Below are 27943 nucleotides of genomic sequence, written 5' to 3' on the forward strand. Positions count from 1 at the left end.
AGGTTTTCAAAGACAAAGACCTCAACTAAACCCTAACGCTGTGCCTCCATGCCCATATCAAAATTTCCAAAACCATCCGGACTGAGCCCCTAGACCTTTAACCATTCAGTATCCACCTCCTCCTCAATCCAAATATGATTCATTACAAGAGACAGTGTTGACAACCCTTAAATGAATTGAAGCTGATCGTTAAGAGGACTAGAAAATCCTTTGCTTCCACTCCTAATCTATTACAAAGCTGGAAACCACCATGGGACAGTTAGTCGTCGCTTTAAGTTGAAGGCATAAGGGTAAGTTACCAAGTCAACCCATCATGAATCCAAAGGGACAATATAGGGTAGAATGTGAACCGGATTCTGGACCCTCCTCATACTATGAGTAGGCCCAGGTGGTAACCACATTTCAAAATGGCAGGCTGCCACTTGAACAAGGTAAAGAGCAGCCAAGCACAGGGGAGACCGAAGATGAAAAATTGGAAGTACCCAACACAGATTCATGCATTCTCTCTTCCTCTAGTTGGGTACATAGACCATTGAGTCTTATACCCACCACTAGAAGAACCACACCTCACTTCGCCCCTCATAGGGCTTTTCATAACTACTCACTAACACATCCAGCAACCCCACTTGCACCCTTTATATTTAGGAAAGTGGCTTCCACCAAGTCCATCTGGGACATGTTTAAACAAGTGTGAATGGATAAGCCTCTCCTCAATGACATTGAGCATCACCTGCATTTATAAAATTCCTTAAAGACTCGTCAACGTAGGAGACAGAATCAAGGGTGCATATGAATGGTTTGGTTAAGCAGGCCGAGCCTATGAGTTCCATAATACTAAAGCACCTGATTCCTAAACTAAAAGACCCAGGCTCACGTACAATCTCATGTGTAATTGGTAATTACACCATTGATGGGGCTCTTCTGAATTTAGGCGCAAGTGTGAACATTCTTTCATACTTAGCCTATCATAAACTTAACCTAGGAGTGTTGCAACCCACCTCGGTTTCCATATGCCTGACCGATCGATCTCTTAAGCAACCCTAGGGTGTGCTAGAAGATGTGGTAGTCAAGGTGGGAGATTTTCATTACCCCGTTGACTTTATCATTTTGAATATGGAGACCTCCACTAACCCGATCCCTGTCCTTTTGGGATGACCATTCCTAGCCATGGCTAACTCCTGCATTTAGTGCAAGACGGGGATTATGGACATCTCAGGGGGTCATAAGCAACGTAGGCTAAACATATTTAATGCTTCCCAACATCCTTTGAACGTCGTCCAAGTTGTTGATGAAGACATAATTGACAAAATTGTTAGGGAAGCAACTCCTTCAATGCTATGGAAACACCCTTAGGAAATTACAGTGTAGCTCAACAACCCTACCCATGCTGAATTTGGGGATTCCCTTGAGCAATCTATGCTAAAACATGTTTGGGACCCCAAATCTAAAACTAAGTTGAGGGTATGCAACTTAGGGTGTGAGGAAGAGGAGGAAGAAACCAATGTTAGCTGGGAACCAGGATGAATTTAACATAAGCTTTGAAGTGTCTAGTTGAAGACGGTAAACTTAGCGCTTTCAAGAGGCAACTCAATAAATTTCTGGCTGAAAACTGTAATCTTGGTGCTTCTGAGAGGCAACCCGATAGTTTTTCATCTTTTCTTTAGTCCATAGAATGTTTATAGTAGGTTAAGTGGGTTAAGTTTCCATTGTGTAGGATTTAGTGTAATCTGGGAGTGCGACAAAGTACAATGACCATCACGCATGAAGGTGACCTGGTCGAATCCCTGCATTGTTATTAGATTGGGAGATACTGAGAGGGTCGACCAAGTCCATAACTAGCACTGAACATGGTTCGACCTGGTCGAGAAACATTGAGAAGTCGTTTGAAATCTGCTTGACCCTGATTCTTCACCTCCCACCTTCTCTTTACAACGTGGGCGAGCATAGTAGCCTTTTCCTCCCACTTGCTACTAAAGTGAGTCGCGGTCCCATTGCACTCCATCACAACATCTTTGTTAACTTTTTTAGTCCGATCCCTAGTTTCGATAATGACAAACTGTAAGTTTCTTATGTGTGTATCCAGTTTTTAAACAGGTAACATTTCAAAACACACACATAAGGAGACTAAAAATGTAAGTCAAAAGAAACTTTAAGGACATGTACATTAGCTAGCGTATTCCAAGGAAGTCAAAAGAGCAAAGAAGATTGAAGACATTTAAATTTCATTTATATGACATTTAGTTTTTTCTATTTGGTCTGTAATTTGCATCTGCATGCATGATATGAATAAAGCTCAACAAGACCGTAGATTGACCATACGAAATCGAATGACCTTAGGACATCCTTCGGTTGACCAAAGGTCGATTGACGCCAAATTTTTTCGGTAGACCTCAAAGGACTTAGATTGAACTTAAGACCCCCATATTTGCATAAAAATGTGTCCTAACATTTTAATATTAATCATCATATGTATAGGGACAACATTATAAAGAGAATTGGACTGAAATACACTTGAAGGGCATGTTCGGTCGACCAAACATTTATGCATAGGGACCTTCGGTCAACTGAACCTCCACCAGGTCAACATGTTAACCGCTCAGTCGACTGACCAGAAACATATAGAAACGCCTTGGTCAACCAATCCTCCTTGGGTCAACATGTTGACTGCTCGGTCGACCGATCGGAAACATATGGGCAACGCCTTGGTCGACTGAACCCCCACGTGGGAAATGTCAACCACTTGGTCGACCGAACCACTTAGTTCAAATTGACCCAGTCGACCGAACCACACGAATTTGAAAAATCTGCCTTGAACCGTGCAAGTCCGGTCGACCATCCTTTTAGTTCAAATTTCTCTCAGTTGATTGAACCCAGCCACTTGGTCAACCGAACCTTAAGCTCGGTCGACTAGTGCTCTCGGGTTGGCAAGAATTATCGAGGTTAAAACACGGTTACAATTTATTAACCTCAGTTAAAATTTTGCTAAAATGACTAATATGTTCTGAACGGTTATAATTTTGGGGAATTCTATGTATACCCCCTCATTTGAAAAAGTTAGTCAATGATTAGCATTCTTAATTTGCAAAAATCCTCTAAAACTCAAAAATTCCTACTTCCATTTTTAAGCCTCCTACACTCATTCTTACTCACTTTTATTGCTAAAATCATTTTGTAAGTGTGCTTGAGTGTTCTTCTCACTAGGCTTACACTCTCACTTGTTTGGTGTTGATTGAAATTTCTTTATCTTGAGAGTAAGCCCTAAGTGTTTCTAGGAGACTTTGTTAATAAGTCTTCCTTAGGAATACTTCATTGAGCTTTTGGGTTTTTCATTGTCATTGCAATACTCAAGGAGTTCACATTGGATTTTGGTTGCTAAAAATATTCTACAAATCATTTTCAAAATATCTCTTGTGCTTATCTTTGAGAAATACATTTTGCATATTTGCTTGAGTGCTAAAGATCTTTGTTGCTATACCTTTTGATTGATATTATCATTTTAATACAAAGATCAAATAAATTTTTACAAACCATATTACTTATACTCTCATATCCCATTATTTTCAAAATCATTATCTTGAGAGTAAATCCTAAGTTTTCTCCATATATTTTCATTGATAAATATCTTCGGAGAAAAACTTGTTTATTGCTTGTGAATCTTGCACACATATTGCAAGACTTCAAAGGCTCATATATTCTTCATTGCAAAATTATTTTTGAGCAAGAATCCTAATTCCCCTAAGCTTTATTTGAAAAACTAGTTCTTGGGAAAACTCCTAACATATTGAAAAGAGTACCTTGAAGATATTCTTATTTTAATATCACTTCTTAGAAGGTCTCTTACTCTTGTTAGTAAGAAAATCATTTTTCACACTCCGTCTTTATTGAGAAATAATTTTTTAGTGAAAAATACACATTCTCACATTGAGCTTTAACTCATATCATATGTGAGTGCATTATTTGGTTGAGCATATTGGTACAAATTTGCTTAGTGCATGAAGCACTTTACTTGTATGCAATTTATATTAAATATTAATTGTATTCCAGGCGTGGGCCTGAAGAGGGAGACTAACCTTGGTAAATAGTCTCAGATTGGCTTAGACCCGGTTAGGAAAGCTAGGTACACCATCCTGGTAAGGTGTAGGTTGAGGTCAGCCTCGTTAATTGACCTGATTGTAAACAGTGCCACTCCACCCGTTAAGTGAGCTTATAGTGTAATCCTTGTGTGGGTGTGCCAAGGCGAGGACGTAGGCAGTATTGGTCGAACCCTGATAACATATCGTGTGTCTGTTTATATATCTGCATTTTATATTCCTACACGTGTATGTTATAGTGTGAATGATGCACATGAGTTAAATTTTTGCATATTTTTATCTATGTATTTGGTATTGCCTAGAAGGACCCTAGGTTGTGAAATACTGCTAATATCTGGTTTAACCTAGGAATAAGTTTTAAAATTCCAATTCACCCCCCTCTTGAGAATACACCAAAGCTAACAATTGGTATCAGAGACTCATTTCACTAGGCTTAACAGCTTTTGTAAAAGATCACAATGACTCAAATTGGTGTATCCCCATTCGGCGAGGAACAGTCACCTTCTAGGCCTCCTGTATTTTGTGGTGTCAATTACACCACCTAGAAAATTAGAATGAGCATATTTATAAAATCAATGAATTGGATGGCTTGGCGAGTGATTGTGAATGGAATTCGTATGCCATTGGATGAAAATGATAGTAGGTTAATGCGTGCGAATTCATATGCCATGGACATGTAATTTCTTGCATTAGATTCTAATATTTTTGTTGAGTTTGTGGTATGTCATAGTGCATAGAAAATCTGGGATGAACTAGGAAAGAAATATGGAGAATCCCAGGAGACGGAGATCGTAACTCCTCCGAATGCTCCATGCTCAAATGATCAGGAGGTGGTGAATCATGAGCTAGCAATCAATAAGGAGGTATATGATTCTAAGTCAAACTCGATTGATGATTCTTACATTAAATGTTGTGATATGTCAAATGCTGAATCATCTATTGAATACCATGATAATTTTGCTGATGATGCATGCGATGATTCTTATGCTGAATGCCGTGTTGTGTCATATGATGAATCATCTAATATTCCCTATGATAATACTGTTAACATTGCAAGCAATGATTCATATAATTTGTATGATATATCTTATGATGAATCATGTGATGAACTAAATGTTAAAAGCATGCTCTAAAATAGAGAACTAGAAAAGACTTCATTTAAATTTCATAAGTTTCTAGTTAGATTATCTAAGTAGGAAATTGTGGTGAGAAACGAAAATAAAAGCTTGGAAAAACAATTAAGAGATTTGAAAAATTATTATGCCATTTTAGAAAAGAGAAAAATTAAGAAGATACTGAAAATGATCTGTTTAGAAGAAGAAATGGATGATTATTCTATAGCTACACTCAAAGTCTTAAATGCAGAGAATAATCATAATAAAACCTTAAAAATTGAAAAGAAAACCTTTTCAAAAAGGATTTAGGATTATCATATGATTCCCACTCTCATGCCTCAACAAGTAATCATAAGATTTGTAAGCATAATCTTTCATGTATTTACAAAACTTGCTTACATTGTAAAAGAAAAGTGTTCAGTCAATTTAATTGTCTATTTAGAAGTGCCCGAGGCCTAAACAAAGAACTAATATGGGTAATTATGAAGGCAAACCCTTTAGGACCTAAGGAAGACCTGAGTCAAATAGATATAACCTAATTATTTTATGCTTCCTTAGATCTTAGGATTAGGTTTAAGGGTTGTGATGACTTTAGTATCGAGAAGTGGTGCGTGCTTAAAATTCCAAATCTTAGTATATGCATTCACTATGCACTATATTGAATACTAAGAATCTTAAATAATTAAGACAAAAATATGAAAACATTGGCTATAGCATACTTGATGAAATCCACTTCCAAATGTAATCTCATTAATCAAAATTGAGTCATCACTCTAGGTATAAGCACTAGTAATCACAAATTCCATATCTACTAGTGCTAATTAAAAGCCATTCCTCTCATAACCAAATTAGGGGCATCCACTAAGGGAATCAAGTCTTCATCTAGATATTATAAAATTTTTCTGTTTGAGTTTAAATCATAAATCCTCTAATTTTGGCTTATCCCATTCACAAGAAATCTTTACCACTTCATGATTATATCTGGTAAAGTATTATCCATCCATGGGCTCGTATCCTTAACTTAACTGGTCAATTATACTTCAACGGATACCCTCCAGCCATGGTTGATTTGAAATTTTCAAAGAGTGTTATTCTTTAAATATTCATACACTCCATACTGCTCTTTGCTAAAACTAGTTGGGACATATTGTTTGGCGTGCTCATCATGCATATCGTCCTACTTCCTCAAATACTCTTTCAAACATAATAGACATTTAATCCTTAAGAGTAGTTAATTTATACTTCTCACATAGCTCTCAACTTTTAAATCAAATCCTTTAGAGTGCTATATACCTTGAGTGTGTTGAATGACTAAATTGGTTGCCTAGGTCCTTATTTTGATAAATGTGTATATCTCAAAGTGACCTATGCACATGTAATTAATATCGAAAGTCATTCCAACTCGTGCCTCTCACATATTGAAAGTCATAAGAAAAGAGGTAGACATAGGCTTATTACCTCGACAAATATTCATTGTGACTTTTTGGTCCAATGAGCCTAAAGCATTCATGCCAAGTCTAAATCCATTGAAAATCTTAAGAACCTTGGGTAAAATATTTGGTGATGAAAAAGGCATCAAATGAACAAGTGCATAACTCAGGGGGAGCACTTCTTTTCAAAATTTCATTACTCTTTTGAATGCTCTCATTATTATATTTCCATATGCCTTTATGAAAAACAACACAACACTAAACTCATAACTATCCACTGTTATTCATTGTTCATATTATATCTTGATGGACAGTGATTTGTGATTTTCTAGTATTGTGAACTGTTATTGAATATACTGTTTGATAATACTAGAATGCATGGAACGCCATCTGTAAGGCTGTTGCAGAAACTTATTTACTTGCATTCTTGTATGGAACGCCAACTGCATAGTTAATGTAGTATGTTGTGTATTGCATGCTTGTAGTAAAAATAGATTCTCGCATGCTTAAATTGAATTATTTTGAATTGATTGCTTGAATCTATTAGGTTTTGGTGCATAAAAAATTAGGAAATGTTCAATTTATAGTCGGCATGCTGCAGAAATTTCAGTAGAATTTTCCCAAAACAAATCCATGTACATAGATGATTATGATGATAAAAATGTTAAAATATTTTTGAAAGGATGAGTGAAAACTTAAATAAAAATATCAAAATTTCATCCTAACATAATCATTGAATACTTAGCGGAGCTTAGCTCCATCTATAGAGAAAGAGCATAGAGAATTCATATGCATCATGCTTTACTTTTTGAATATTGAGGCTCTTCTAAGAACCTTGAACATCATATCCCGCTTATAAAGCTCTATGTTTTGATATGGATTGTTCTTGGTTAGGTGCTTTATCTCATGACTTAATATATACTTTCTGATGCATATGCGACCTATATAGATTATTATACTAGTCAAATGGTGAAATGAATAAATCTTTATCCAGTATATTCGTTTTAAAAAACTTAAAAACGATTGCTTATTCTACTTGACATACTTGATGAAATTAATCCTTATTAAGTATAAGTAGTTTATTTCATCTAATATCATATTTTCATGTCTTTGACTGTAAATGTTTTGTTCTTAGAGATAATGAACATTTAGGAAAATTTGATGTGAAATCAAATGAAGTTATCTTCCTAGGGTATGCCTTAGATAGTAAAGCCTATAGAGTATATAACAAACGAACATTAACAGTTATGGAATCTATTCATGTAGTATTCGATGAGTTCAATCCCTTCTCCAAAAGAACTGATGAAGATGAAATTGAGATAAACAAGGAATTTGAGAAACTATCCATTGAGAATGATTCAGAAAAGAAAAATGAAATTAAGGAACCATCCACTGAAACTAATCAAATTGAAAATGAGATTAATGAATCACCTAGAGAATGGAAGTACATAAAGAATTATCTCATTGATCAAATAATAGGTGAAAAATTACATGGAGTAGCCACACGATCCTCACTTAGGAATATGATTAGTTATTTTGCCTTTTTATCTCAAGAAAAACCTAGGAATATGAGTGAAGCAATTGAGGATGAATTGTGGGTGTTGTCCATGCAAGAAGAGATAAACCAGTTTGAGAGAAACAAAGTATGGACATTAGTTCGTAGACCTAAGGATAACACAATTATTGGAACAAAATGGATATATAAGAACAAGAAAGATGAACACGAGATAGTTGTTAGAAATAAGGCAAGACTAGTAGCTCAGGGATATAACCAAGAAGAAGGAAAAGATTTTGAAGAAACCTTTGCACCTGTAGCATGAATGGAAGTCATTCAAATGCTTTTAGCCTATGTAGCTTTTGAGGATTTCAAGCTATATCAAATGGATGTCAAAAGCGCATTTTTAAATGGCTACATAAGTGAAGAGGTATATGTAGAACAACCCCTAGGTTTTGAAAATCATAAGAATCCAAATCACGTTTATAGATTAACAAAAGCCCTATACGATTTCATGCAAGTTCTTAGAGCTCGGTATGAAAGGCTAACCAGCTTTTTCTACTGGATAATGGATTTATTAGAGGAAAGATAGACACAACACTTTTTATAAAGTCTAAGAAAGATGACTTGCTCCTAATTCAAGTATATGTAGATGATATCATATTTGGAGCTACAGATAAAGACTTGTGCAATGAGTTTGTTAGCATGATGCAAAATGAATTTGAGATGAGCATGATGGGTGAACTAAATTTTTTCCTAGGGCTTCAGATCAAATAAGAGAAACATGGAATATTTATAAATCAATCGAAGTATGTTAGAGATCCACTCAAAAAGTTTAATATGAAAGATGGAAAAATACTAGGTACACCTATGAGCGCTTCATTGAAATTAGACAAAGATGAACAAGGTATACCAGTGGATGTCAAACTATATTGTCGAATGATTGGTAGCTTACTATATCTAACTGCCAATAGACCTGACATAATGTTTAGCGTATGTTTGTGTGCAGGATTTCAGGCTACACCAAAAGAGTCACATTTTTTTAGCTGTCAAATGAATAATTAGATATCTGATAGGAACTGTGGAACTTGGGTTATGGTATCCTAGGTATACATCTTTTGAGATTATTAGCTATTCAGATGCTAATTTTGTGGGTAGCAAAGTGGATAGGAAGAGCACGAGTGGTATAGTCACTTCTTAAGACATTCATTTGTTTCTTGGTTTTCCAAGAAGCAAAATTCAGTTGCTCTTTCCACAACTGAGGTTGAATGCATAGCGGCAGGAAGTTGTTATGCTTAAACGCTATACATGAAGCAACAACTGACGGATTTTGGATTAAGCTATGAAACAATTCCTATAAGATGCGATAATATGAGTGAAATAAACATCTCAAAGAATCCCATATTACATTCATGAACTAAGCATATAAAATATGACATCACTTTCTTCGTGATCATGTGTAAAAAGGAGATGTGACACTTGAGTTTGTATGCACGGATGAACAATGGGCAGACATATTCACAAAACCACTTGCGGAGGATAGGTTTATCCAAATTAGGTGAGAATTAGGCTTGATGCATCGTTGAGAGGTTGTCTAAAATTATATTAAATGACATAATTCAGGGGAGGCAACGTCACTTGATAGTCACAATTTGCTAAAAAAAAATTTCACTTTCAACTCATTTGTTCTCATTTGATATCACATTTGTTAACATTTGGTATCACATGTTAATCATCATATAATCTTTGAAAATTATCACCATGTGTATGTTCACATTGAAATTTAAATTCGGTAACACATATGTCTGCACTAGCAAGGGGGAGAAGTAAATTAAAGTAACACAGGGAGACATGTTTCACAGTAGAATCCTTTCATAGATGCTAGTTGAATAAGTTCAAAACTCTAAGAGTTAAAGGGAGAGAATAATATAAGACTATGTCCACTTATGTATTATTATACACCTTTTTGTTGATGTCAAAAGGGGGAGAAAACTCAGGAGCAAAAATTGTTGGTAAAACTAATTGTGCAAAGGGGGAGAAGGATGATAACGAAAATTGTTGGAAAAATCAGGAGCAAACCTTGTTGAAAAAACTAATTGTGTAAAGGGGAAGAAAAATCAAGCTATAGGAGAAGAATCAGGCAAAACAACTTGTGTTTGAACATGAGCATATTTCATTTTTTGAATGATGCTAAACAACGTATGTATGAACATGAGCATATTGCATTTGGCATGAGCATGTTTCACTTACTGAATATTTGATGCATTATTTGAGGGGGAGACTTGTTAGGCATAACCCATTTTATTCTATATTTTTACTCATGTATTTGTCATCATCAAAAAGGGGGAGATTGTTGACTCTATGAGTCCAATCTGTTTTTTATAATGTCAAATCACTTGGTATTTGATATGTGCATTGAGATTGTGAACAGGAACAATATTTAGCATGCATGGAAAGATAAGTAGTCATGGAAGCCATGAAGATTAAAGCATACACATCTTGGAAAAATTCATGGAACTAAAAGAGTTGAAGAATGAAGATGCAAGCGACAAGTTCAAGAACGTCATGGGAATGGGTATTTAGAGCTAATGTACTCACATTTCATATGATTTAATTTAAGGCTCAACATATACCCTAGAATGACCTTACGACTCATGCATTTCATGAACATCATTGAGGGATATCTATGGACTTGGATATATTTTTAAAACCCCGAAAAATATTTTTATAAAATGGCAAAGAAAGAAAGCCAAACAAATTTTTGAGATTAAAAAGAAAAAATTCAGGAATTGGCCACTTCAGTAGACCGGACTCAATGTACAGTCGCCCGAAGTTGTAACTTCAGAAGACCAAAGTTAAGCTTAGTCGTCTGAAGAATTTTTTCAGAAGACCGAAGATTAAGTTCAGTCACCTAAAGAATTTATGGTGAAACGCAAAACTTGGCAGAAGCACCTCAGAAGACTGAACTCGGACTTCACTCGTCTGAACCCGACACTTTAAAAGATTGAACCCCAACTTCAGTCATTTGACCCTGTGTCCAGGTTGATTTTTCAAAACTCTAAGGAACGTTTGTCGTCTGGACCTTTAACCTCAGTTGTCTGAACCTGCGGGGAAGTTTAAAAATCCAATTTTTAATGAAAGAACACGTGAGCTATTTTTTTGATCCAATAGTTAGGATTGATTCTAAGAGTAAGGCACCTATATAATCTATACCTAAACCCTAGTGCTTCAGAATTTTGAAAGAAGAAGAGAAGAGAACATCTTTTTGAATGAGAATTGAGAAACTTGAACATATTGCTATAGGATTGCCTACACTCCAACATATACTCATCAAGTTAGGGCAAATCAATTCAGAAAAAACGAAGGGATTTCACTTACACATCTTGGTAGCTACCTTTGGTGATTGAGGTTTGGTAAACAAGGGATTATTTCATGTTTTTCAATATATAGTAATCTTGAAGTTTGTTCATATCTCATACTCATATATCTATTACTCCTATTGAAGAACAAAAATCTTTGTGTTGTTTCATAAAAAATTATTTGCAAAAGGTTTTTCTAGACATTGAATCTTTGGTGATCTTCAAGTTCTTATTTTTTATTCAAAGACTCAATATTTTAGTTATTCCAAAATCTACTTGATTGAAAAGTCTAAAGGTTATCTATATACACTTGAGAGAAATATTGTTGTGGCAAAGTGTGTTTCAAATCTTTGCAATCTTCAAAACTTTTTATATATTCAAAGATTTAACCTAAGTTCTCCAAAGCATTGACTTATATAAATATTTTTGGGAGATTAGATAACAAGGAAATTTAGTGAATCATATTCTTGCATATAACGATTATATCGTTACTTACATATTGAGCTTCAAGTTTGATCATATGATTATGTGTTAGGAATTTCAATTGTACTCACTAACTTTGTTAGAAGCAACATCGAGTGTTTTGCAGATTCGATATTATTTTGTAATCAAAGTTCAGCTTGTGAACCGGGTTTGAGGAGAGAGTTGTATCTCTTGTAAGTAGCGGATTAGGAGGAAGTTGTACCTCTTGTAAGCAGCAGATGTAAGGGAAGCTCCATCCCAATTTAATGAGCAAGGATTATAGTGGAATCCTTGAGTGGGTTGCTCAAGGCGAGGACGCAGGCTGGGTTGGCTGAACCTCGTAAAATCATGTTTGCCTTCTCTTTTCCCTTATCTTTTAATTTCCGCAACGCACTTCATTACTTATATTGCATGTATGTATGTTGAATAACCTCACACAAACTTGATAAGTAATTTTTTAAAATTAGAAAGAGGAACTAAGAGGTAAATAGGCTTTAAAAAATTTTAAAATACCCAATTCACCCCCCCCCCTCTTGGGATTATTCCTAAATCAATAGGCTACTTTGGCTTGAAATAAGATTGTTTAGTGGATTTGGGAATCCTTGACTTGGTGCTAGGGCGTGGACATAGGTTTGGAGCCGAACCACGTTAAATCGTTCTATTAAGCTTCTCTCTATCTCATCTAGTTATTTGCTTATGTTTATTTGCTTTGAAATAACCGTGATATATTTCACTTGCTTATTGCCTAGTTATTTTGTTTTGTAGAAAAAAAAAAGCATATATATCAGTGAAAGATGTCTATTCACCCCCCCCCCCCCCCTAGACACACACCTAGGCCAACAACATTGGTTAATGTGAGAAGGTCTAGAATCTTCAACATGCTCAACATAAATACCTAGCCATCAAAAGCTCTTGTGGGAGGGATCAAATGGTATAGTTCATTTTTTGGTAGCTTATGGAATTAGAAACATGACTATTGCTTTCCAATTGGCTCCTTTTGCATTAATTGCTACTTCATCTATCTTCCTTAGTCCACCCGGTGCATTTGCCCCTCCTAATGGTTAGTCAAGTAACAAAAATGTTGTATGTTGGCAACATGAAACTCTTTCGCTTTTGAACCTAGCCTGAAAACAAGTTCTTCTCTTGATCAAAATCTAAAATTTGAAGTGATTCTTGCTCCCATGAGGCTTGTCAAGCACTCCAAAAATGACATAATATGGTAGTTGTTAATGTGGCTTTTAGTCTGGGTGCACAAATGATATTGAGCTCTACAGTGAGCATCTCTTGGTCTCCCAAGATGAAAATGTTGACTTTGGTGTATTCCCAAAAGGGAGGGGGGGTGAATTGGGTATTTAAAACTTTTACCTCCTAGGTTAAACCAGATCAGTAGTATTACACAACCTAGGGTATGTCTATGCAATTATAAACCCAATCATTCACAATAAACATACACGTGCAATAAATAAATTGCAAAAATGTAAATTGCACACACGATATGTTATTGGGGTTCAACCAATACTGCCTACATCCTCACCTTGGCTTACTAGCACAAGGATTCCACTATAACGCTCACTTCATGGGTGGAGCGGCACCATATACAACCAGGTCAATTAACACAGGGCTGACCTCAACCTACAACCACACCTTACCAGGATGGTTCACCTAGCTTTCCTAGTTGGATCTAAGCCAATTCGGGACTATTCACCAGGGCTAGTCTCCCTCTTCAAGCCCACGCCTGGAATATAACGAATATAAAACTTTACGAACAAAAAAATGCTTCTTGCACAAGCAGATATGTACCACTACACACAAGCACTAATCAATGCACCTCAAACAGGTAGAAATTATAAGCTTGGTGCAATACATGTGCAATAATGCTCAATCTAATATCAATGTTCAATTAACCACAAGAGTGTATTAACAAGCTAATCTTTGAAACTAAGTAAAGATAAATTTCAATCAAGGTTTAGGGTTTCAAAGATTTGTACCAATGGAAATTTAGAATATCTCCAAAATAATTTTCTTAATATCAAAGTACAAAGAGATATTCAAGAGCTTGTAAAAATATTTTTCCACACACAAAAATACAAGCCCTAATGAGTCTTACAATAATAATGCAAAGACTCACTTAGTTATAAGATTTTTCCCACACAAAGATTTATCAAATAAAGTCAGGGGAAAAATCTTTACTTAACTCTCAATATGAAAAACAGATAGCAACAAATGCAATGAGAGTTTCAAGTAATAACAAACAATGTATAAACACTCACAAAGCTTGATTTCTCAAAAGAGTGGGAGTATATGAGTGTATAGGGTTGGAATGAACAAATATGGTTTAGGAAATTTGAGAGGATTTTTGGTTAATCCTATTTGCTAATCAACACCTAATCCAAGCAAATGAACCCCTATATATAGAATATGCTAAAATTATAACCGTTGGGGGTGTGTAGGGAATTAATAAATTTGTTTTAAAATAGTTTAATAAAATTATCCCTGTTTAACTAAAAATAACCACGATAAATAAATGAGCAACTTGAGAGTTTCGGGCGCCTGACCTGAGGTTCGGTCGCCTAAACAGACACATGAGAAAAAGTATGTTTTTGAAGTTCGGGTGCCTATGAAAGAGGACGGTCTGCTGAACCTAGGCGATTTTCCAAAAGACCGCGATTCAAGTGCCCAGTCCTGAGTTCGGTATGTTGAATTCATGTGTTTGCTAGCCCGAGGCAAATTTGAATGTGAAGTTCGGGTTGCCGAGTTGGTGGGAAAAGTCAGAATTGTGGTTCAGTCGCCTAAGGACACTACGGTTATTTTTGGTTTGGTCGCCCGAAACCAAGTTAACTTTTTGACTGGTCAAAGGTTCGGTCGCCCGAAGCCTTACTAATTTTTCCATTTAAGTCATTATTTAATTCAACTTATTCCCTTGATAGTATTTGTGATATTGGGGACTATCTTACGTGTAAGTGCAAGGATGTAAGGTCTTTCTAAGGTTTTTGAGTTAGTCCCAAAAACCTGGCGTCGGTCGACCGAAGGGTGAACCCTAAGATCACTCTATGGTCATGAGCTTATAAGTCCCTACATGCATGATGCACATCAATTGTTACAAACCATTTCCTATATTACTATTACAAACCCAAATAAAGCATAATATAAATTACAATAAAAATGAATATTCAGGATCTTTAGTCTTCAAGCCTTCACATGCCACCATATGATTTCACCAATATGAAGTTGCACACAAACTTGATAGATATTAAATACCTTGTATTTATCATTATAAAAAACGAGATAGGACTCAAAAAGTCAACAGAAAAGTATCCTAGACAAGAAAATAAACAAGGTAAGTAAAGTGGAGCTCTAAAAAAGCCCTTTTATTATAAAATCTGTAGGGTAAAAAATATCTAGGTGTGGAGAAAGCAAGATTCTAAGGTTAAAGTGGCATAGCATACTTACCCGCCCCATCATCCCTTAGCTATTTATAAAGGATATCTAGTAACCCTTCTGCCAAAAGTTAGGGATTCACTAGAGAACATGGTTGTTAATTTGCTTATGCAGGATCGTGGGAGGCTATTGTAGACACCTGATTTTGTTCGGTCATCATATAGTAAAATCAAAAATTTCCATGAGTTGTATTGATCTTAAAACTTTCAAAAACCAACCAAAAAATAATAATAATTTCAAGGGTCTTGGTTCATTTTTTTAGTTTCCTAAAAAATCTTTGAAAAGATCATGGTAAGCTATTGTGCCCTTTCCCTAATTCTATGTGCTTATTAAGTGAAGTGTGGCAATGGTTACCTTCTCTAATGAGGACTTCAATTCATGCTATCTTCCTTCATGGGAAACATGGGATTTCATATGACCCCTTTTGGAGTAGTGTCTAAATTGGGCATTGTTGCCATTTTTACTCTTTAGTTGCCCCTAATTTGTAGTTCTAATGTGAATTTGGGTTGTGGATGTTGAGTTTAGGATGTTGTTGTACAAGAGACCTTGATATAAGTAAAAGTGGTAGCTTCATCACCATAGGTTTTGGCGTGAGATGCCTTGTGTTAGTGTAATGTCACCTTAAGCATGTTTGAGCACACTTTTGTGCATGTTTAAGGCACTATCTATCATTCATTATGCCCAATCATCTAGGTTATATCATGTGTTTGAAGTAGCTTGACCAAATTCTTCCTTCTCCCCTTCGGGTCTCATGTATATAAGCTAAAGTTTCAATTCTTTATCTCTCATCTCTTTATTAGATGTGCTCCCTAGTCTTTTCCTTTCATGTCTAGTAGTCCTTCCAATATAGCTATCCTCCTTTTTACCTCCCTTTTTTAGGTATGCATTTAATCCTTTCACTTGCTCAAAACTTTCGGTGCTTAGTTCCTATTCTATGTGTTAGTTTATAGTTCTTTGTAAATCTCCTTATCCTTACCTCCTACCTCTTTGTTGTCTTTATTTCCTTCTTCCAAAGTTGATAATAAGGAAAGGAGGATCCTAAAATGGTGGAACCTTTGTTGGTGTGATAGCCTTCGAAAGGCAGTCTTAATGGGTGTGCCCTATGGTTCCTTCCATAAATAATCCTTAGGGGCCAAGGGTAGAAGTTTTGGTTCTAGAGAAGCATTCTAGGTGGATTTGAGTGGTCCCCTGGATAGCCATGCCATTGAATTCGAATAACCTTATCTAGTGCATAATTTTTATACCTCTTATAACTTTCTTCTTTGTCTTTCAAAGCGTAAAAGGGTTGGGGGTGCTTGTAAACCCCAGCTAAGGGAGATTTTTTTTTTTACAAGGAGGCTCTCTAGGCTAGTCCTTATTTTCCCCTCCATCCTATTGTTGTTGAAGTCTACAAACTCTACCTCGCCTTATCTCAACTTCCTCTAACTACTCATAGAATTAATTAGTAGGTTTTATTGTCTTGTGCCACGAGTAAGGCTTTGATCCTATTATCAAGTTATTTTAGAGTTTTTTCCTTATCAAGCACCATCCTTAAGTGCAAGGATGTTGGTACTTTTATGTTTTCCTTGGAACAAAGTTTATGCTAGAGGTCTGGTCATCTATTCACAATTAGAAGCATAAGTTTGCCTTCATGTTATATAGGAAGAAATGAGAGGTAGGCAATGTTTAGAATGAACCTGCTATAGATACCAAGTTCTTTATTCAATGGAACAAGGAACAAAAGAGGTAGTTAAACACTCTATTATGGCCAATCTCCTTAAAAAGTTTTTTTTATTGAGGACAAACTCATACTAGCATGTCTTAGTCTTGCTATCAATAGAGAAGGTGATAGCCCTTCTTATCAAGTTTGAAATTATTTTTATGTGGTTTCCAGTGTCAACTATCTTGATGTGTTGCTTTTGTGCAAGTGAGTCCTCTCATTTAGTTCCTAAGAATCCCATGAATCAACTAAGGTCCACACATCTTCAATTGGCTATTCCCCTAGAATTAGCATTCTAGGAGGCCAAATAGAGGAACTATCTATAATAGCTTGGCCCATATAATCTTTATCGAGGTACAAATTGAGGGGGAAAAAAAAGGCTAAAGGAGCTTCTAGTTTTATTGTTTTAGAGACACACTCCACTACTTGACCTAGACCATTAAAAAGGCCTCAAGTTAAAGGATCTTCCCCCACCCTATTGAGGGATCTCCTAATTTGCACTACAAACCTTTGGGAGTATATGAAAATCATACCCTCAATCTAGCTATTGGCGCTTGGCAATATTTGAAAAGCAAATCCCCAATATAGTCATATCTATGAGGAATTGAACAATATCTAGCCGTGCATTTTAGTAGGTTGCATTACTGCGGTATTAATCTAAACATCTCTTGAGTGTATCTTTGGGTTTGAAATTTCATGTGGGAGTGTTATAGATGCGAGCCATCTTAGCCTGAGTGACTACATGATCATAATTGTCGTATTTTGATGATAACAACCCATTAGTGGTTATTAGTTAAACTAATATTTGCATATTAAGCTGTGGCAGGTATAAGTAGAGAAATCATATAAATACAGATTTTGTGCAAAGATCAAGAAAACATTCTCATAGGCAAAGATCAAGTGAACAAATAAATAGGCAAGGATCAAGAGGACACTCAATTGAAAGGACTCAAGCATAACCATCAAAGCAAATGTAAAGTCATATTTATAATGGGGAATGTTTGAGGTAGTGTTTATTGTAATTCTTGTAGTTCTGATTTAAGCAAGTTTATTTAGCAAGAATTGAGCAAACTGCATATGCATACTAGTGTGTAAGAGTACATAGGATATCATCGAGTCATAAGTTCAATACTTATGAGTTTTCAAAGTCAAAACAAGAGTTTTATAAAAATATCCTTTGCTCCAATGTATTTTTACATGGGACAAGTTTTAAATCATATTAGTAATATGAAATTATCCCCAATAAAACAATGATAATAAAGGACTATGATGTTTAGTTTGCAGAATGGAATGAGGTAAAAATGTAATAGAATGAAAACATGAATAGAGTGTATGAAGAAATCAACGCCTATTTGGGTTTGTGGGGTTAGACTTAGAATGGAACCAAATTTTAGGAATGGAATCACATTCCTTGTTTGGTTTGTGGAATCAAGGGCGAAATTGTATTCTACTTAAAAGGCTAATTCCATCATTTCGAGGAATTGTGATTCTTGCCTAAATAAATTGAAATCGTTTCTCGCTCCATGCATGGAATCAAACCCATCTACCATAATACCCTCCCATCTCTAGTTCTTCTTCTTCTTCTTCTTCTTCTTCTTCTTGTTCTTCTTCTTCTTCTTCTTCTTCTTCTTCTTCTTCTTCTCCCTCTCCACTCTAGCAACCTCTGCTTCCTCTTCTTTGCTCCTTACTCTCCTTCTACCATTGTCACTAATTTTGTTGGGAACACTTCCCTACCCACCTTTGATCACTATGCTTGCCACTCCTTTATTGCTACCCACAAACTCAACATCCACTCCCTTGTCATCGAGGTTGAAGATGCCGAAGTGGCATTATCTACCAATGTGCATCACTACTTTGAGCCCTTACCATAAGCCTTCGTTGTCGTTATACTACTTCAGTTCTTCTTCTTTTTCTTCTTCCTCTCTCAATTATTTTTAATGAAGTTGATTAGCACAATGAGACTTTGTTGTGATCCCTACTACTGTTGTGGCAGCATCCTCTCCAATTACTTCAATTATTTTTGGCAAGAACTAAAAGATGGAGTTGGTGTTCTTTTTTTTTTTTTATCGGTAAATGTAAATTTTATAGATCAAAATGGAATATGTACAAAAAACTTTGAACATACACCAAGAAGGGAGCCCAAAGCTCCAAATCAACACAAGTAGCATCAGAATTAGGAAAACCTAGAAGCAAACACAATCAAACCTGGGCATACCCAGGGCACCAAGGCTTAAAACAAGCATCATCAAAACTAGGAAGAACCTAGAGACAAGTACAATCAAAACTGGGCATACCCAGAAATCGAAGGGAATGCGAGATAAGCAGACCTCAGGGAGGCCTATACCCCTTATTCCTATTCTTACATTTCACAGGATGAACAACCGTCCAACCATTCTCCATAGTCACAAGGGGAGCTTTTCCTTTATCATTAATCTTTTTAGCAACATCAACATCTCGATTTTCTAAATTAGGAGAGGGGACATTACTTTTATCCATTTTCTTTCCACTTTCACTCACCCCCTGCATGGAAGGGGAGGGGACAGTCTTTTTTATTTCTTTGGTCCCTGCCTTGATAGAGCCATCACTAGAACTAATACTCTTTCCACCATCAGCCACCATTTTCAATTGATTGTCAATGCACTTACAAGAGTCCAAGCAAACATTCAGTGTCCCCTCATTGGAGGTAGGATCTTTCTTCTTCGTAACTTTCTTATGTTCTTGATCTTTCTTATTCTTGCAATTCACCTCTGCATGGCCAAGCATATTACAGAACTTGCAGAATTTAGGCGCATTCTCATAAGACACCTTTTGCATAAAAAACCGACCATCAGGCAATCGAACTTTCACACAACTCTTCAGTTCTTAGGCGACATCAATCTCTACCAACGCCCTAGAAAAAGAGATACTTTCCCTTTTGGTAGTCAATTTATCTACATGCACTAAATGTAACGACCTGAGGAATCATAGTATTTAAATAATAAAGAAAAGGGTAAATGGGAAACAGTAACAAAAGGAGGCAACAGGTTTCGTTCGTACGGGGCTCGTCGATGAGGGTGTGCCTCGTCGACGAGAAGATACCAAAAGGATGTTTTAGGCGACTCTGAATTTCATCAACGAAGGAGAGTTCGTCGAAGAATTTCCTCTTGGCCTCGTCGACAAGGTGACATGGCTTGTCAACAAATCCCACAGTATAAATAGTGTTAAACTCGGATTTTACGCAGAAATTTTCAACAGAAAACCCTCTTTCTCTCCTCTACGATTCCTCTCTCCTCTCTCTTCGATTTCGGCCTTGTTAGTCACCGGATTGACGATCTGAGGCCACCACAACGCTTTTGAAAAAATTCTCTCTAAATCTTCCAGACCGAATTGTTGGTGGGATGGAGTTGAATTTCGTCCCAAATTCAGGGTAAGGCAATTTTGTCAAATTTTGGCTTTCCAGCAGTTGTAGGAAATGTAGTAGGCAAGGAAATAATGATATATTATTCTGGGATATATTGTTTTCAAGGTGTTGAGTGAAGAACCTTGAAGGAGAAGGACCCGTGTCAGTAGGGGATTTTTAGCAGGAATTGAGTAAGGGAAATATGCTATGCTAGGCAATTCTAATATGTTTTCAATATAAATTATACGTTTTTACCAGATTATTATTCACAGCAGAAATTTATATGGTTTATCAATTATGTTTAATATGTTTTAAATTATTGTATGGCTTGAGAATATAGATATAGTACAGAGACATGTTTTGCAGTAATATTCAAGATTATGTTTTTACAGAATATACAGATAGGAAACATGTTTACAATAAATTTTCGGGATTCCATGATTATACATGTTGGCCTAATAAGGTTTACAATTCTTACTTTGATGATAATAAATCATGATATGTTTAATGTGATTCAAGTGAAAGTTTTTTAGGAAAAAGGCAAAGCTTAAAGGAAGTGACAAAACTTAAGAGGATGATAAAGCTTATGGATTAAAAAGAGATCTCGAAGAGCATGAGGATTAAAGATAACTTGATGAAAGCTCAAAGAAAATATTGAAACTCAAAGATGATGGAAGAACAAGATTGAAAAACAAAGGAATAAATTTTTAAGGATGTTTTGAATGTAAGTACTTCAAGTTAATTTCAAGTATAAACTGATTTGAAGCTCTCATAAAATCAAAAGAAACTCATAAATATATTTTTAAGGACACTCTAAAGAATATGTTAAAATTAATGAAAAGAAAGGTTTTTGAAAAAGAAGAGTTTTTGAAAATCAGAAGGGCTAGACGACTGTCCTCTTGTGGCAGGCTACTGCCAAATTAAGTGAAGAATTTTTTCAAAGGGACAGTAGCATGCCAGGCGACTACCTGAACATGTCAAGCGCCTGGGTCGTCATGCCAGGCGACTGCTTTGGTTCTGGCATATGACTGCCAGTGTTCTATGTTGGGAGTTTGTTCAATGACAGGCGACTGCCACTCGAACGCTGGCTTAAAAACTCTCAACGGGAAGATTTTTTAAATGATGTTTTTGGATACTATTATTTTGAAAAACATGGAAACTACTTCAAGGAAACTTTGCAGGTAAGAAATTACTCTTAAACATTTATAAATAGCCCCAAACTTCAGAGATTTTTACACCAGGAAATTCTTAGCAATCAAAGTTCTCAAAAAGGCTCTCAAAATCTATTGTGTTCATTCATCTTCAACTACTGAATTGCTACTGATTCAAACTCCGAAGTAAAGCTTTCAAAGTTAGAATCTTTCAAGTTTTGGAAGATACTTGGTGATTTATATTGAGTATTGAGTTTCAAATTCTTTTATATTTGAATTACTTTGAAGTATTATTGTGCTGAATGTTGTACTAACCTACTCTTCTGTAAGAGTGTTTTCTTGTACACAAACTCTTCTTTATCTTGATTCTTATTCATAAACGATTCAGATTTTTATAATCGTTGGACCAAACGAGGCAATATCGTTTGGAGAGGCGGGCTCTAGCCTAGCGGAAGGAGTGTTTGTAATCGGTATTTGTTCCACCCGTCAACGGAACTAAATTAGTGAATCCTTTGGTGGTTTGCCAAAGGTGAGGACATAGGCTGGGTATAAGCCGAACCTCGTAAAATCTTGTGTCTCTCTTCTTCCTTACTCTTTACTTTTTCAGCAATACATATAACCTGCGTGTATGTTTTACGTTATTGATTCTGGGTGTATAGTTGTTAAATAGACCGGAGGATAATTTGTTTTTGGCTTGATCAGCATTGATTGCGGAAATCAAAAGGGACTACATTGGTTGATCAACCTAAACTTACTAATCTGAAAGTTTATTTAAAAGCTAAACACAAAGAAGAAGTGTGAGTTTGGAATAAACACGGGGCTTACATAAATTCAGCGTGCTTTACAATTCCTTACAGGGCTATTGATAAAAAAATGAGTTTTGATTATCTTGATTGGTTGTGGTTGAATTTTTTTTATATTTACTTATTGTGATTGTTGACATAAAATAAAGAACTAAAATTTAAATAATTTTAAAATTCCAATTCACCCTCTCCCTCCTCCCCCCCCCCCCTCTCTTGGGAAGCTATCCTAATTTCAATTGGTATCAGAGACTAGTTATAGAAAATTCCTAACAAAAAGCTATAAAAAGATCTAAATGGCTAATTTAGGAGTAGCTCCTTTTGGAGAGGGCCAATCCTTTACTTGTCCACCAATCTTTTATGAACACAACTACACATTTTGGAAAAAGAGAATGCAAATCTATCTCCAACACATGGATTGGAAAGCATGGGAAGTAGTTGTGGATGGAGACCTTGTTCCCACCAAAATAATAGATGGAAAACATATTCCAAAAGATAAAAAGGACATGATTGATTCAGATTATAAGATGCTTCAAATAAACTTAAGTACCATAAATGCTTTGTATTGTGCTTTAGACGCTAACGAATTCAATAGGGTCATGGCTTGTAAAACAGCTAAAGAAATTTGGGATAAATTAGAAGTTACATATGAAGGAACTATTGATGTTAGGGACAATAGAATAGACATGTTAACTAGCGAATATGAAGCTTTCAAGATGAATTCAGATGAATCAATAACAAGTATGTACACAAGATTCACCCACATAATTAATTCCTTAAGTGCCTTAGGAAAAACTTATACCACCTACGAAATGATTAGGAAAATTTTGAGAGGCCTTCCCTCAACATGGGAACCTAAGGCTACAACAATTACCGAAGGAAGAAAACTTAAGACCACCACCTTAGATGAACTCATAAGATCACTCCTTACCTATGAAATGACTCTAAAAGAAAGAAATCCTGAACCAAAGCATAAGAAATCTATTGCACTAAAAGCATCAAGCCACAGCTCAAGTGAAGAAGAAAGTGAATTAAGTGACTTAGATCAAGATGAATTAACATTCATCACTAAGAGACTAGGAAAGTTTTATGGAAGGAATAAAAGATTTCCTAAGAAGCTCAAAAAAAGAAAAACTGAAAAAGTAGAATTAAGTAGAAAAAAAATAAAAGTAAAAATGAACCTCTTATATGCTATCATTGTAAGAAACCAGTACATATCAAACAAGACTGCCCTTTGCTGAAAAAGGACAAGAAGAAAAAGAAGGAAGCTATGAAAGCTACTTGGGATGACTCAAGCTCCAGGGAAACTGAAAACGAATAAAGTGGACAAGAGATGGAAAACATATGCTTCATGGCGAATGATGAAGAGGTAAATTTCTACTACTCTTCAACATAATCTAGCAATGAATCTTATGACGAGTCATGTGATAGTATGCCCTCATACAAAGAATTACAAGCTGAATTATTTTCCTTGCATAAAAGATTTATAAAAATTTCCAAAAGAAATATAACCCTGAAAGATCAAAATAAAGAACCCTTGAAGCAACTTGAATCACTTAAAACCATTGAAAAAGAAAAAGATTCTTGTATTGAGAAATTAGAGGAAGAAGTAAGTAAAGTAACTCAAAAATTAGGCAAAACTCATAAAGAAAACTTGAATATAAAGGATCAAGAAATAAATGAACTAAAGAAATTAGTAGAAGATAAAGAACAAATTATATATAATTTTACAAAAGGGAAAGATAATTTTGAAAAAATGATTGGACAAGAAAGGCTACATGGGAATAAAGAAGGAATAGGTTACAATGGTAAAACAAACAAAAAAAATAAGAAATTATACATGGGATATTTTCTAAAGGAAGCCAAGCACTATGCCAGCACTTCCTCACACAACAAACATGAACACACTACTTGCTATATGTGCAAGATCAAAGGTCATGTAATGTTTGATTGCCTACCAAAAAGGAAGTATGTTAAAATATAAGGAGAATGGAAAGTCAATAATGGAACTAACAACAAAACAAAGAAAATTAAAAGGATTTGGGTTCCAAAAACTAACAAAAATAATTCTCCATTGTAGGTTTGCTTTAGGACAACATCATCAACGGACAAGTGGTACTTGGACAGCGGGTGTTCAAGACACATGACCGGCGATAAGACCAAGTTTTTATCTCTAAAAAAAAAGGATGGAGGATATGTCACCTTTGGTGATAATGCCAAAGGTAAGATCATTGGCATCAGGAGAATAGGTAAAGAACCTTCTATTACTATTGATAATGTATTATTAGTAGAAGGTCTAAAACACATTCTTTTAAGTATAAGTCAATTGAGTGACAAAGGGTTTGAAATAACCTTTAAGAAAGAAAAATGCGTTATTTAGAATCCCAAAGAAAGTAAAATCTTATTTATAGCTCTTAGTATAAATAATGTTTATTGTATAAATCTTGAGAATCTTACGAATCAAAATGTAACTTGTTTGGCAGCCATAAATGACATAAGTTAGCTATGGCATAGGAAGTTAGGACATGCTAGCATGGACTTATTATCCAAATTATCAAAGAAAAATCTTGTAAAATTACCAAATACCAAATTCATAAAAGACAGGATATGTGACGCATGTCAAAAGGGAAAGCAAGTTAAAACCAGCTTTAAAAAGAAAAAGTATATATCTACTAAAAGACCACTAGAACTATTACACCTAGACTTATTCGGCCCAACTAGAACCGTAAGCCTAGGAGAAAAACAATATGCTTTTGTAATAGTGGATGATTACTCAAGATTTACTTGGGTATTATTCCTAACAAATAAAAATGAAGCTTGTGACATGCTAATCACCTTATGTAAGAAATTACAAAATGACAAGGGCTATAATGTAACAAGTTTTAGAAGTGATCAAGGTAGGGAGTTTAGAAACAAAGAGGTTGATAAATTTTGTAATGAATATGGAATAAACCATAATTTCTCAGCACCAAGAACTCTACAACAAAATGGAGTTGTAGAAAGAAAAGATAGAACCCTACAAGAAATGGCAAGAACAATGATAAACAAAACTAACTTACATAAATACTTTTGGGCTGAAGCTGTAAACACGGCATGTTATATTATAAATAGGGTATCTATAAGATCAAGTATAGATAAAACACCATATGAATTATGTAAATGAAGAAAACCTAATATCTCTTATTTTCATGTATTCAGATATAAATGTTTCATCCTTAACACTAAAGATGTTTTAGGAAAGTTTGATGCAAAATTAGATGAAGGTATCTTTTTAGGCTACTCTACAAATAGCAAAGTCTATAGGGTTTATAATAGGAGAATTCTTACTATCATTGAATCAATACACATAACATTTGATGAATCAAACATTTATGAAAATGAAAATAAGAATGATGAAAAAGAAGATATTCCACAAGAAGAAGAAGATCTTGAAATAAAGGAAGAAAATATTAATGAGACTTCAAATGAAAACATTATAGAAAATTTAGAACTACCTAAAGAATGGAAATATTGTAAAAGTCATCCAAAAGAACAAATACTTGGAGAAACTTCAAAAGGTATAACCACTCGAACCTCATTAAAAAATATATGCAATCATTATGCCTTTTTATCTCAAGATGAACCCAAAAATATTGAAAAAGCTTTAAATGATGACTCTTGGATTATAACTATGCAAGAGGAACTAAATCAATTTGAAAGAAGTCAAGTGTGGGAACTTATACCTAAACCCAAAGACAAATCAATCATAGGAACTAAATGGGTGTTTAGAAATAAAAAGGATGAAAATGGAGTTGTTGTAAGAAATAAAGTTAGGTTAGTAGCACAAGGATATAATCAAGAAGAAGGTATGGATTATGATGAAACCTTTGCCCCCGTAGCAAGAATGGAAGCAATTAGGATGCTTTTAGCTTATGCAGCCTATAAGGACTTCAAATTATATCAAATGGATGTAAAAAGTGCTTTCTTAAATGGATATATAAATGAAGAAATATATGTAAAATAACCTCCAGCTTTTGAAAATTCAAAAAATCCAGATCATGTATTTAAGTTAACTAAAGCTTTATATGGATCAAAACAAGCTCTTAGAGCTTGGTATGAAAGGCTAAGTAAGTTTCTAATTCAAAACAATTTTTCAAGGGGAAAGATAGATACTACTTTGTTTATAAAAACCAAAAACAAAGACATGCTTATAGTACAAATTTATGTTGATGATATTATTTTTGGAGCAACTCATAAGGATTTGTATAATGAATTCGCTAAGTCTATGCAAAAAGAGTTTGAGATGAGCATGATGGGAGAGTTAAATTACTTTCTAGGATTACAAATCAAACAAGCAAAAAATGGAATTTTCAAAAATCAAACTAAATATATTAAAGATATGTTAAAGAAATTTGATATATAAGAAAGTAAACTTATAGGAACTCCTATGAGTACTTCAACTAGTCTTGACAAAGATGAAAAAGGGAAACAAGTAGATACTAAACAATACCGAGGTATGATAGGAAGCTTACTATATTTAACAGCAAGTAGACCGGATATTATGTTTAGCGTATGTATGTGTGTTAGGTTCCAATCTACTCCTAAGGAATCACACCAAACAGCAGTTAAAAGGATCCTTAGATATCTACTAGGCACACTTGAACTAGGTTTATGATATCCAAAGGAAACTGAATTTGAAATGATTAGCTATTTTGATGCAGATTTTGCTGGATGTAAAATAGATAAAAAAAAAAAAAAGCACAAGTGGAACGTGTCATTTTCTAGGACACTCTTTAGTCTTATGGTCTTCAAAGAAGCAAAATTCTGTAGCATTATCCACAACAGAAGCAGAATACATAGCAGCAGGAAGTTGCTGTGCCCAAACATTGTATATGAAATAGCAACTAAAAGATTTCAAAATTCAATATCAAACTATTCCTATAAAATGTGACAACACAAGTGCCATAAATATTTCAAAAATTCCAGTATCTCACTCAAGAACAAAACATATTAACATAAGACATCATTTCTTAAGAGATCATGTGCAAAATGAACATATAATGTTAGAATTTGTAAATACAAATGACCAATTAGCAGTTATATTCACAAAACCTCTGTCTGAAAAGCGATTCATATTCATTAGAAGATAATTGGGTATGTTACATAAACGTGAAGTAAACTAATTTTTTTTTCTTGGCAGGCAACTGCCAGGTTACTGATTTTTCAAATTCTACATTGACAGGCACCTGCCTCATTCTAGTAGGCGACTGCCTCGCGACAGGTAGGGTTTAAAACCCTATCTTGAGTCATTTTAACTTCTACCAGGCGCCTGCTCCTTCATCTTTCTCTTTGAAATTTTTCTTTCCTACTCTTTTCCACACAAACACTTTGTTCAAATCTGCTTGAAACCGAGCTTCTAATCTTCCCTCCTCACCAAATCGCAAATATAACCTAGCGTTTCTTTGTTTTTCCCTTCTATACAAACATGCCATGGACAAAATCAATTGGCAACAAAGGATCTTCCTCTTCAACAAGGATCAATAAT

Source organism: Malania oleifera, chromosome 9 (assembly GCF_029873635.1).
Source record: "Malania oleifera isolate guangnan ecotype guangnan chromosome 9, ASM2987363v1, whole genome shotgun sequence".
NCBI lineage: Eukaryota > Viridiplantae > Streptophyta > Magnoliopsida > Santalales > Ximeniaceae > Malania > Malania oleifera.